Raw genomic sequence first — 13,907 nt, 5'->3', positions numbered from 1 at the left:
TTAAAAGCATTGAATAAGAATTAAATATAAGGTTGTCAAGAGATACATACTTCCAGTTATAAGATAAAAAAGTCATGGTGATGTAATGTTCAGTATGGTAACTATAGTTAACGACACTATGTTATATATTTGAAAGGTGCTGAGAGAGTACATCTTTTTTTTTTTTAATTTTTTATTTTTTATAAACATATATTTTTATCCCCAGGGGTACAGGTCTGTGAATCGCCAGGTTTACACACTTCACAGCACTCACCAAAGCACATACCCTCCCCAATGTCCATAACCCCACCCCCCTTCTCCCAACCCCCTCCCCCCAGCAACCCTCAGTTTGTTTTGTGAGATTAAGAGTCACTTATGGTTTGTCTCCCTCCCAATCCCATCTTGTTTCATCGATTCTTCTCCTACACACTTAAGCCCCCATGTTGCACCACCACTTCCTCATATCAGGGAGATCATATGATAGCTGTCTTTCTCTGCTTGACTTACTTCACTAAGCATGATACGCTCCAGTTCCATCCATGTTGTCACAATGGCAAGATTTCATTTCTTTTGATGGCTGCATAGTATTCCATCATGTACATATACCACATCTTCTTGATCCATTCATCTGTTGGTGGACATCTAGGTTCTTTCCATAGTTTGGCTATTGTGGACATTGCTGCTATAAACATTCGGGTGCACATGCCCCTTCAGATCACTACATTTGTATCTTTAGGGTAAATACCCAGTAGTGCAATTGCTGGGTCATAGGGCAGTTCTATTTTCAACATTTTGAGGAACCTCCATGCTGTTTTCCAGAGTGGTTGCACCAGCTTGCATTCCCACCAACAGTGTAGGAGGGTTCCCCTTTCTCCACATCCTCGCCAGCATCTTTCATTTCCTGACTTGTTGATTTTAGCCATTCTGACTGGTGTGAGGTGATATCTCATTGTGGTTTTGATTTGTATTTCCCTGATGCCGAGTTATATGGAGCACTTTTTCATGTGTCTGTTGGCCATCTGGATGTCTTCTTTGCAGAAATGTCTGTTCATGTCCTCTGCCCATTTCTTGATTGGATTATTTGTTCTATGGGTGTTGAGTTTGCTAAGTTCTTTATAGATTTTGGACACTAGTCCTTTATCTGATATGTCGTTTGCAAATATCTTCTCCCATTCTGTCAGTTGTCTTTTGATTTTGTTAACTGTTTCCTTTGCTGTGCAAAAGCTTTTGATCTTGATGAAATCCCAATAGTTCATTTTTGCCCTTGCTTCCCTTGCCTTTGGCGATGTTCCTAGGAAGATGTTGCTGCGGCTGAGGTCGAAGAAGTTGCTGCCTGTGTTGAGAGAGTAGATCTTAAAAGTTCTCATCACAAGAAAAAAAATGTGTAACTCTGAGTGGTGATGGATGTTAACCAGACTTATTGTGGTTATTATTTTGACATATGTACAGATACTGAGTTGTTATGTTGTATACCTGAAACTAATATAATGTTATATGTCAGTTAAAAAGAAATGATTTACATGCAGATGGAAGTTCCTTTGTGTAGCTCTGAGAGCTGTTTTCTCGTGCACTGAAGTTCACTGGCCCATTTTGGAGTTGAGTAGTGTTTTGAGGGTTGGATCACAAGTTAGAGAACCCAGGTTTCAGAAAGAAGTTACAAAAAAAGTCACTGAGACCTCAGAAGCCTTACTTTTTTCTTGTTGGTAAAATGGGAAAAATAACATTTGTTTTATAAGTGAGAATTAAATGAGATAATATGTGAGGTATTGTTTGGTTAAGCAATGAATAAAATAAAAGTCTCTTTTGACAGAAAATTGTAGAGCCTATAAAGGCTTGTAAAAGACAGGTTTAGATTTTGCGTTGAAATAACTTTTAATCTCAGTACAACCTAATGATAATAAAGCATATTGCTTTACTAAGCTTAGATTATGCTTTTCAGAAACAAACACAGGAAATTATTACATTGGTCAAAGATCTTGATTTTTTTTTTAATTTTTATTTATCTACTTGACAGAGAGATCACAAATAGGCAAAGAGAGAGGGGGAAGCAGGCTCCCCGCTGAGCAGGGAGCCCGATGCGGGGCTTGATCCCAGGACACTGAGATCATGACCTGAGCTAAAGGCAGAGGCTTAACCCACTGAGCCACTCAGGTATCCCCTTGACTTTCTTTTTAATATTTAAGGAGATACATCATTTCTTTTTAAAAGGTTTATTATGAACAAGACTCATGGAAACACTTAGAAAGTGATAAATCCTCTTTAGTCCAATATGTATTTACTATACCTCTGTTGTACAGAAGATTCAAAGGAGATCACTACTTTTTAAAAAATAGGACCCTTTAAATAATTGGCTTTGTTGCCTCCAGTGTTACAGGAAATCATATTCTTTATTTGAGAGATGTTAGTGGTGCTGGAGATGCTGAATTGAAAGGTGATGTGTCAACTACATTTGTGGGTGTTTATGATTCAAATTGACATTTAAAAAAATGCATTGTGTTTTCCTGAACATGTTCCATTTGGATAATAAAATTACCAATGGGTTTCAGGGAGAAAGGTTTCTACTTTTTAAGAAATGTGTGTATTGTAAAGTATACAAAAAAGGTACTACTTAGTAATCATATGTATGCCTGAGCAGCATTGTATAATCAGGCATCTGATTTCTCCAGACACATCTTACCTCTCTCACGAATCAGAAAATAATATAATTTTATTGTTAAGAGCCCTCTTATCTCTCCCCTGCAATTTAATTAATACTTGTTAAGAAGACATAGCTGTCAGATTAGAATTGGATTTTTGAATTTTCTATTGTCTTCTGATGGAGTGGCAATCTAAATCTTTTTATTTAGGTATATTATTTTTAAGAACTTTTCGAAATGATAATTTCCCAGCTTTTCTGATGATGAAGAGAAATTTTTAGCATTTGAATAAATAGATTGAATGGTTGATTTTTTTTTCCATAAAAGGAAATAATAGAGAAGCCATTTTAAAAAAGAAAACAATGAAGATATTTTTAAGAAAGAATAGCTATTATTCTCAAATTGTTTTGTTCAAAATTTTGGTGATGTTATTACTTTAGGGTTAGGGTACCGGCTCATTTTAATTTTGTGTGGTATTTAGAAGTGTAAAGAAATAATCATTGGAAAGGCAGTAGGGAAAAAGGCCTAGATTCATTACTAATATTTCACTTTTCTAAAATCATCCCTCCAGTCTAAAAATAATTATCAAATTCCCACCTAGTGTAAACATGGGGGGATGTAAAATGGTAAAAAAAATAGACACACGGTCCTCATGGTACAAACTTACATTTCAACATAGGAAATTTTTAAAAAAAGATTAACTATTGTTAATCAGTGTTAAGGAAATGAACAGTGGTCTGAAATAGACAGCAGCAAAAGAAGCCACTTTGTACATAAATATTCTTCTGGAAAAGATTATCTGAGAAACATATTTAAGCTGAAATTAGAGAAAAGAGAACTAGCTAGAAGATGTAAAATAGAATGATTTGTCAGATACTCACCATTCATTTAAGTCTTTTTGTATATCTCTCAATAAAGTTCAAAAATGTCTTTTCCAAAAAGTTCTTCTACATTTTGTGATAAATTTATTCCTAAGAACCTTATTTTTTGTGTGTATCTTAAATCATAAATCTAAAAAATTTTTATTTTGCAACTTTGTATTTGGCTCGAGTAAAGAAATGTAATTCACTTGAGCATATTTATCTTATATCCAGCAATCTTCTAAATCAGTTTTAATTTTAATGCTTTGTAGACTCTTTGAGATTTACTAGGTAGAATATCCTTCCTATCATGGGTGCATATTGATAGTTTTGTTTATTTTCTTGGTATTTAATATTTATTCAACCATTATACTTTATATTTCTTTTTTTATTTCATTTCTTACTGAGCTGGCTAAAAAATGCATTATAATGTTATTAGCGATGGGACATTCTTCTATTATTCCTGATTCTACCATAAATGCTTTCAAGATTTTTTTCGTTAGTAATGATGATTGCTATCCCCCCCATTTTTAATCAGATTTAGACAGTTCCTATTCTCCGCGATAGGAAGTTGATTCATAAGTGAGTGGTGAATTTTATTAAATAGTTGTCTGCATCTACTCGTGTAAGTGTATGATTTTTCTCCATTATGCACTTCATGTGATAATTTACACTAAGAGGTTTTCTCACTTTAACCGTCATTGGATCCCAGGTAAATTCAACTTTACCATCGGTGGGTTTGGTTTGACTTTGTTGTAGGACTTTTATATCTCTATTTCTAAGTAAGAATGATTCGTCATTATCTTGTACACTTCAAACATACACAATTTCACTTGTCAATTACATCTCAGTGAAAGTGGGGAAAGAAAAAGAATGACTTGTCATTACTATTGCTTATGGAGGGAGTATCAGTTTTTGTATCAAGTCTTTCTAACCTCAAAAATTGTTCCACGTTGGACTGAGTTTTGTGATATTGCCATTACTTGTTAATGAAGAAAAAATTCTTCCAATAATGCTTTTGGAGCAGACCCCAAGAAGCTGTTTCATTGTTAGGTTAGGGACTTAGTCATGATACTGGAGAGACTCTTCAATTTTAATTGTGCTGCCTGTATGGTCTTACTACTGTGCTTGCAAATGGAGACAAGGCAGGGTGAGGGAAAGGTGCATTTACTTGCCACTAGTTCTAGATTATAATGTAAGAGATAAGCAATGAAAGATGGATGATTGAATAGTCAGCTAGGGTAATTCTTGGAGAGGTCAGTGAAATCGCCCCTAGACCGCTATTTAGCAGGGATAGACCACAGTGATTGAAAAAAGTTTGACTGGTATTTTCTCCCATCAGCCTGGCAGCTATTCCTAGAGAAATAGACTGTGAGGAAACTGCTTTCTCAGTCTGTAATTTTTATAAATGATACTTTGACAAAATTGTTGGTAATCATGGCAATTAACTCCTCTAGAATTACCATGCCAAAGTATATTAATTATTTATTAAATATATAGTTCAGCAGTCAAGCAGATTTGCTTCTAACACATATTTTAATGTAGTGTGTAATTCAAACATTTTTACCCTAAGAGTTTACTTTCTTCGATATAGAAAAGTTGGAAAGTATACCCCAGTCATCTGAGAAGGACCCATTAATTGCCAGTGTGGAAGCTGAACATTTTTTTAAGCTCTGACATTTTAAAGTTTCATTTGAGTATCACTACTCCATAATAGGTTTATGTTTGTATTAATTTAAAACTATTTGTATATGATCTCCATAAAATATCTATCCACATAAAATATCATAAAAGATTATGCCACATTTATTCATGACATTAGCAATAATTAATACTCAGGCCATCCCTGAGTATTAATGTGTATAGAGGAATTCCAATTTCAGAGACATAGATTAAGGCATTCCATATTGATCTCATCATGAAATTGTATCTGAACGGAGAGCATTTTCTGACATTAGGTAAAGAATCTGTCTCTATGAAATCAGTATGCCAAAAAGTGAGTGAGAAAAGAAGGAAAGTATTTCACATGGGGGCACCAGTGCTGGCATGTCACTTGGCACAGTTAGAATTCAACAAGTAGCTGTTGACTGAACTAATGTATTTTCTAGGAACTAATAACTAATCTCTGATAAATAAGAAAAACTAAAGGCTGAAGAAAATGTTTGGAAATATGGCAGTCTTCTTAAGTTGCTGATCAGGTGTTGTTAGTTACTAGGAGGAGACTCTAAAGTGCCTTCAGAGTCAGGGGAGCAAAAGGTCCATTTGCATTTTTTGTTTGAGGATTTTATCATTCCGTGATTAACAAAATATGAATGTTCCTTGGTTAAAGTGGGATACTTTATTAAGATGACATGGCAACCTAATTCTTTAAAATGGAGGTGATGCCTGGACTTTTTCTGATTTGGAGGGGTTCCTGATGGAATGGCCTTACATAGACGTCTGGGCGTGACTGCATTGTGCAGTCTGGATACCAACGCTCTCGGGTATATTGGGGCTTGTGGGGAAGCTTTCTGAGCTATTGATAGAGTGTCTCTTTGTTTCTTTTATGACTGCTGTTTCCTTTTTTATGCAGGTTCTCATAAGGATTCTCTAAGATAGTAAAAATGAGTGAGCTGGCAGACTCAGGACATTTCTGACACACCAGTCCTTCCATGGTCACTTTGGGGTGCCGCTCTAACCCTAACGTGCACTAAGTGCTTAGTTCCAGGGTTTTTACCAACATATTATTCAAAGAATCCTATTAAGTAGGGACTTTCTCCTCATATTACAGAGGAGGAAACGTGACTATTAAGGAGCCTATTCTACATGTGTGTGATTGTGAAATTTTTAAAACTCGGGAAAACAGGAGGAGCCCAAACCAATGTATTAATGCCCTAAGGCAACGAAGAAAAGTAAATGTTACTTCTGCAGAGTGGAGCTGCCTCAGTGGACGGGACATGTGGAATCTGGGTCACAAAAGCATCTTGTCATTAGGATGTGGAGAACTTGTCACCGAGGCAGGCACACTCCAGGTACATGTCCTGCTTCCCACTTGCAGCAGATCCCTGGACATACAGAAATGTTCTGGAAATGAGGATATTCAGTGTAAATGACATTTGAATTACTTGTAAAATGTTTTACAGTTTTCTGAGGACCTTGAAAGCATAGTGCTATAAAATAATTGATCGAATCAAGAGATATGGCCAAAGAATGGAACCAGACTTATATATTCATATATTTAACGAGGAGGATTAGGCACTCATTTTATTGGAACAAGTGTTTTAATAGTTTTCAAATGAACCGCATCATTGTTTTCTGTTCTAGAAGAATTCTAAGGCAAATTAAGCATCATTAACATATTACACTAAAAACCTTGGTAATAAAGAGAAGTCTTGTCTTGTCCAGAAGCTAGGCAATGTGCATCAGCTGCACTGAGATGCAGAGCACTTCTCTGGGTGTTTTCCAGAAACATACAGCTCTCATTTTTTGTTATTTAAAATATTCATCTGTGTTTGCATATAATTAGCATATCCCTATCACCTCCCTGGTTGCCCAAACCACCCAAATTACTACAGCAAAGTCACTTTCAGAGTTTCAGAGCTTGAGTGTGATCTTGAACTCCAAAATTTGTTTGTCGCCCTACATACGACTGAGTGGTTTTCAATGTTTACATGGAAGTGTACGTCCCTCTCTTTCTATAAGACTGTACCTGTCACTTTCAGGCTTTCATTTCCTATCTCGCCCTATCCCACCTGTTCTTCCAGTTAATCTTCACAGCTAAACAGACTTTTCTCCCAATGCCCACATATTGTCAGTTGACAAACCCTACTGATTCTGTCTCCCAGCATTTAAGATTTCTCCTCTCAGTGACCCTGCATCAGGAATCTGATCGTTACTACTGTCCCTGGGTCCTTTCGGTTCCTCAGCCTCCTTCAGTGATTTTACTTGTCTTCTGTTAAGGAAACCCATCAGGACCTGAAAACTACCAGCCTCTCCTTTCCTCATCTTTTTAAATTCCCCTCCTCATGCTCTAGGTACCAACTTTCACAAACCACCTATAATTTTTCAGATGCTCCCAAGTAAACATGCTTCTAGGGCTGTAAACAGCTATTTGCTTTACGTGAAATGCCTTTATCTGGCATTTCTTTATCTGGTTGATTGTTTAATCCCTTCCCTCCCTTTGAGTATGAGTCCCTCAGGACAAGGTCAGTTTCTTGACTCTTCATACAATATCCTCTTTATTTCAGGTGTATATCATAGTGATTCAGTATTTTTATATACCACAAAGCAAGCCCCATGATAAATCTAGTTACTTACCATCTGTTACCACACAGAGTTATCACAATATTATTGACAATATTCCTTATGATTTATTTATTTTATAGCTGCAAGTTTGTACATTCTATTCATCTTCACTATTTCACCCCACCCTCATCTCCTCCACCCCTCCACCCATGGCAACCAACCATTTGTTTCCTATTTCTATCAATCTGTTTCTGTTTGTTTGTCTTGTTTTATAGATTCCACATATCAGTATTTGTCATTCTCTGACTTACCTCACTTAGCATAACACTTTCTAGGTCAATCTATTTTGTCACAGATGTCATGATTTCATTCTTTTTTGTGGGTGAATAATAGTCCATTGTATATCTACACCACATCTTCTCTATCCATTCATCTATATGTGGACACTTGGGTTGCATCCATTTATTGGCTACTGTAATTAAATGAACATAGGGGCGCATAATATCTCTTTGAATTATTTTCATTTTCTTCAGATAAATACCCAGAGGTGGAGTTGCTGAATTATACAGTAGTTCTATTCTTAATTTTTTGAGGAATTAAAAATTGTTTGAGGATCCGTAGTGGGTGCACTAATTTACATTCCCACCAACAGTGTTCAAGGGTTCCCTTTCCTCCACATCCTGGCCAGCACTTGTTATTTCTTATCTTTTTGGTGATAGCTATTCTGAAGATGAGAGAGGTCATACCTCTTGTTTTAATTTGAATTTCCCTGGTGACCACTAATGTCGAGCATCTTCTCATGGGCCTGTTGCCATCTATATGTCTTCTTTTGGAAAATACCTATCCAAGTCCTCTGTCCATTTTTTAATCAGGTTTTTTTTAATATAAATTGTGTATGCTCTTTATATATTTTGAGTATTAAACCTTTGATAGGTCTATGATTTGCATATATCTTCTCCCATTCAGTAGGTTGCCTTTTTGTTTCGTTGATTGTTTGCTTCACTGTACAGAAGCTTCTGGTCTGATGGAGTTCCATGTGTTCATTTTAGCATTTGTTGCTCTTGCCTGAAGAAACGGGTCCAAAAAAATATCTTTAAGATCAGTGTTAAAGAGTTTACTGCCTACTATTTTATGCTAGGAGTTTTTTATAGTATATTCTTGCCTCCTTTGTTGTATATTAATTGGCCATCTAAGGTGTGGGTTTATTTCTGGGCTCTCTATTCAATTCCATTGATCTATGTATCTTTTTTTGCCAGTATCATACTGTTTTGATTGCTGTAGCTTTGTAGAATAGTTTGAAATCAGGGAGTATGACACCCCTGGCTTTGTTTTTGTTTGTTTTCCTTCAAGATTGCTTTGACTATTTGCGGACTTTTGTGGTTCAATACAAATTTTAGGACTATTTGTTCTAGTTCTTTGAAAAATGCCCTTGGCATTTTGATGGGGATTTTGTGGACTTGGGTGGTATGGACATTTTAATAAATATTAATTCTTCCAGTCCATGAGCATGGAATATCCCTATATTTATTTGTTTATTTCTTTTATAAGTGACTTACAGTTTTCAGTGCCCTGGTCTTTCACCTCCTTAGTTAAATTTATTCCTAGGTATTTTATTCTTTTGATGCAATTATAAATGGGATTATTTTTTAAATTTCCCTTTCTGATAGTTTGTTATTAGCATATAGAAACACAGTTGATTTCTGTATATTAATTTTGTATCCTAACACTTTACTGAATTTATTAGTTCTAATAGTTTTTTGTGGAATCTTTAGAATTTTCTATATATTGTATCATGTCATCTACAAATAGTGACAGTTTTACTTATGTCCAATGTAGATAGTTTTTATTACTTTTTCTGTCCTAATTACAGTGGCTAAGACTTCCACTACTATTTTGAATAAAAATTGTATAGTGGGAAGCTTTGTCTTATTCCTGATCTTAAAGTAAAAACTTTCAGCTTTTCATCATTGAATATAGTGTTAACTATATTAACTGTGGGTTTGTCACATATGGCCTTTATTATGTTGAGGTACACTACTTCTGTATATAATTTGTTGAGAGTTTTTATTATAACTGGATGCCAACTTCTGTCAAATGCTTGTTCTGCATCTATTGAGATCATCATATGATTTTTATCTTTTGTCTCTTTAATGTGATGTACCACATTGATTTGTAGATATTGAAACATTCTTGCATCCCTGAAATAAATCCCACTTTATCATGGTATATGACCTTTTAATGCACTTTTGAATTTGTTTTACTAACACTTTGTTGAGATTTTTTACATCTATATTCATCAGGGATATTGGCCTCTAATTTTCTATTTTTGTGGCATTTTTGTCTGGCTGTTCAATCAGCCCTCAGTTCTTCAGGAAAAATTGCTCTGTATATATGTATAGATTTGGTGTGCCCATGGAGGAGGTGAGCTCTGGGTCTTCCTACACTGCAGTCTGGGATGCCCTTTATCTTAGTTCCTAATACAGACTAGATGGATGGTGAGTGAGTACTACTGGATGAGGGAGTGCCTAGGATGAAGCTGGTCCTCCTTACCATTGTTTCTTCATGATGCCAATGCAGTTAATTGGTTTCCTTTTTTCCTCTCCTCCCTTTTTCTTTAACCATCCCTGTACATCACTGACTTTGGAAATACAGCTCTGTCCTGGTCAAAAACTTTTAGTGATTTGCCATTTCCCAAAGAATCCATTTCATGCTCAATATAATTTATACCTTCAAGCAGTGAAACTTTAATTAGCCTATCCAGCAGTGTTTCTGGTTTCTTCTTGTCTACCTCCAGACTCCAAACCTACCTCTTATCCATTCCATTATCATGGTAGCATGCCATCTTTGTGGTTTTGTTGATACCTTACCTTCATCCAGGTGTTTCTTCCCCAGTCTCTGCCTTCTGAATTGACAGTTAAAATGTCCCCTGCTCCAATCAGAATCAATCCTCCGTTCTGTGTCGTCCTATATCATTCTTAATTTTTTCCTCAATTGTGGTATATATATCACATTCTGCTTTGTATTATAGTCTTTGGTTTTTATTGCATTTTTGCCTTCATATATTCTAATAGATTACAAGCTCCGTGAGTTAAAGCTGAATCATTTCAACATTGAAAGCCATAGGCAAGCTAGCTTGGTGCTGTTAATATGAAAAAAAAAAACATGGGCTTTGACTTAGGTAGACTGTAGTTTGAATCTCCATAATGCTATTAAAAAACTGTATGATCTCTTTCATTTTTTTCTCCCAGTTTCCTAATGTGTAAAAAGAAGATAATAATACCAAATTTGCAACATTATTATGCAGATTAAATGAAATAATATATGTAAAGTATATAGCTTAATGCAATGGCCCATGGCAGAAGTGCAATAAATGGTTATTATTCTAGTTGCTGTTACTGGTACTATAGTAGGGAGTCACTATTGGACAAAGACTTTGTTTTGTTTGCCTGAGCTCTGCTATTAATGGTTTTCATTTAATTGTGTGGCTAATTTCTAGCTGAATATAACTGAAGCTAGAAATTACCCATTAGCCTTGCTGTTAAATATAAATCTTTTTTTTTTTTCCCACTATCTTACAATCTTGTACTGTTTATTCTGGTATTATAACATTTTCCTGGCAAAAAGGGTTGCTTGCTTCTTTTGTTTTTCCACTAACAGAGGGCCAAATCACTTCCAGGATTTGTGAAAACAATTATTCAAGCTTTAATCCTTTTTAATTCAGTCTTTTCTGTGCTATTATATAGTAGTGAATATGAATTGAATTTCCTGCTTTTAGAGTTATTGAAACCTGCTGTGTGGCAGGAAGGGCTTCCTTGGCCTGCCAGGTTCTGGCACATCTTACTCTCCCACTTTGGTTATCTTTTGTTGAGTGTATATGTTCTAAGCCCGGATGGCACCATCCAAATGCACAGTTCCTTATACCAAAGAACTTGCCAAAATTGAAGTCAATTAAGGGAAAGGACATACTATGCTTTTGTTAATTATTAGGAAAGATAGAGTCCAGCTCACTCTTCATTTGAACCAGATGCTTTGTGCTTATTATCAGTTTGAGATTCCTAGAATTGAAATGATGGGAAGATGATTTAGTGTGGGGAAATACCTAATGTCTCTTTTCTCCTTTTCCAACTGAAATCATGATGAAATCATCCAAGAAAGAAAAATTACTCATGTAGAGCGACGAAAAAATGACAAGAGTTGATCATATAGATTTAAAGCATATGCATCATCTTCCACCCTGGTGAGAAAAGATAAAGAAATAGCACTAGAAAATGACTTAAGACCAAGACCCTGGCACAAGAATGCAATACTCCCAGAGAGCAAAATTCTGGAAAAGGAGAGGGAATCGATTTCAGTTTCACCCGCTGTTGATGATGTTGATGACGATTATGATGGTGATGGTAGTGGTCATAGTGGTGGAGGTGGTGCTGGTAATACATAACATGTAATAAACAAATTTCCAGGCATTGTGAAAGAATTAGTGTTTATTATTTTATGCATTTAAAGTCCCGGGGCACCTGGTGGCTCAGTGGGTTAAGCCTCTGCCTTCGGCTCAGGTCATGATCTCAGGGTCCTGGGATCGAGCCTGGCATCGGGCTCTCTGCTCAGCAGGGAGCCTGCTTCCCCGCTCTCTCTGCCTGCCTCTCTGCCTACTTGTGATCTCTCTCTCTCTGTGTCAAATAAATAAATAAAATCTTTAAAAAATATAAAATAAAATCCCTATGTGTAGGTATTGTTATTTTTATATCCATTTTACAGTTGAAGAAATTAGGGCTTCAACAGCTAGTGTTACCCAATGCCACATAGTTTATAAAGACAGAAGTGAGACTTAAACTGAAATCAGTCTAACCCAGCTTCAGTCTCCTTAATCACAGTGCCGTGGTGATAAGTCTGTACCCCTTCTTTCTATAGGTGAGAGTGAGGTCAGAGAACAGGACAGGACTTCTCCTGTAACTCTCAGCTGGAGCAGAAGCACCAACCAGCCAGACCACCAGTTCCAAGGGCTTCTGTGAGGGGAGTTGTGGATTGATAAAGGGAAAACTCCTGTAAACCCCTTATGGCAGGGACGTCATGTTAAACTGTCAGGAAGGGGAGAAAGATAAAATATATATGGCTTAGATACTCTATTTCCTAAAGCCTATTTTAGGAGAGGGTCTGCCAGTGATCTCATTCTAGTGCATAGCAATTTTAGAGTGCAGAAGCTATGGAGAGGAGAGTAATAGTGAGCTTACCGCTGGTGTAGGTGCCTCCTGGTTCTACATAGGAGAGGCATTTTGCTGGTAATTTCCATCTGGTTATGAAAAATAGCACAATTTCACCCAACAACCCAGAGGAGTGAAGTTCTCTAACCTGCCCCTGAGCTTTTTCCAGCAGACCCAGATCCTGTTTGAAATATTTGGACTTTCAGCAATTTTACTCTTATCTTTCCCCTCGCATCCACAGCCCACCATCGAACATCCTTTTAATATAGCCCATTAACACCTCTTTAGACAGAGTCTCTAAGATTTAGTAGAATAATCACCCCAAAGAATACCTATACTCTAAAGTAATAAGTGGCCTCACTGAGATAGTTCACAAACAAAACGAGTAAAAAAATATCTCCTTCTCCTGCCCCCGCAAAACACAGGTAAGTTAACCTTACTATTAACATAGATCTCCCATTGATAATGGAAGATTTTATATAATACCAAATGTCTATTCTTAGGAAATAAAAGCAAATATAGCTGCAATGAAACAAAGACAGAAAAGCAAAATTCCATAGCAAAAATAATAATTATGATAATGAAAAGAAAAAGAGTAATAACTCACATGAGCACATGAAGCAAAATCACATATTTTGATTCTAAGACACATTTTCACATTTTAATGTCTCCGAAATGGGGATCTTCTTAAGTAATGGCCTCTTTCAAATACTTTTCAGTACACCACAGTGGTAAGGTATGATGCCCCTTTGAAAATATGAGAGAGATGTTATCAGTTCTTCTTGAAGTTTCCTGGCCTTGGATCAAACTGCATAAAATCCATTGACTTTACCACCAAGTGCGTGGCTCCGTAGGATCTGGTCACCCGTTCCTTCTGTGACTTCATCTGCTAGAACCTTCCCTTTGTTGTTCACTCCACTACATGCCACAGCCATGCTAGTCTCCTTGTTCTTATTGGGCCTTCCAGGCATGCTTCCACTTCCAGTCCATTGCCCTGGGGTTTCCTCAGC

At 36.4% G+C, this 13,907-nt stretch overlaps 1 protein-coding gene and 1 long non-coding RNA gene across 3 annotated transcripts in view; one reads left to right on the top strand and one right to left on the bottom strand.

The window, feature by feature from the left end:
- Nucleotides 1-13,907, top strand: part of SNX7 (sorting nexin 7) — a 98,451-nt gene that overhangs the window by 56,132 nt on the left and 28,412 nt on the right. The gene's annotated exons all lie outside the window — the stretch shown is intronic.
- LOC116566919 lies at nucleotides 5,776-13,751 on the bottom strand. The gene is made up of 4 exons (XR_004276048.1): nucleotides 13,505-13,751; nucleotides 12,928-12,986; nucleotides 10,567-10,838; nucleotides 5,776-6,538 (listed from the first exon to the last, which is right to left on the bottom strand). It is a non-coding gene; the product is annotated as an uncharacterized LOC116566919 (long non-coding RNA).

Source organism: Mustela erminea, chromosome 10 (assembly GCF_009829155.1).
Source record: "Mustela erminea isolate mMusErm1 chromosome 10, mMusErm1.Pri, whole genome shotgun sequence".
NCBI classification, from domain to species: Eukaryota; Metazoa; Chordata; class Mammalia; order Carnivora; family Mustelidae; genus Mustela; species Mustela erminea.
The sequence above is the reverse complement of the archived record's forward strand: the minus strand, read 5'-3'. Positions and strand labels throughout refer to the sequence as shown.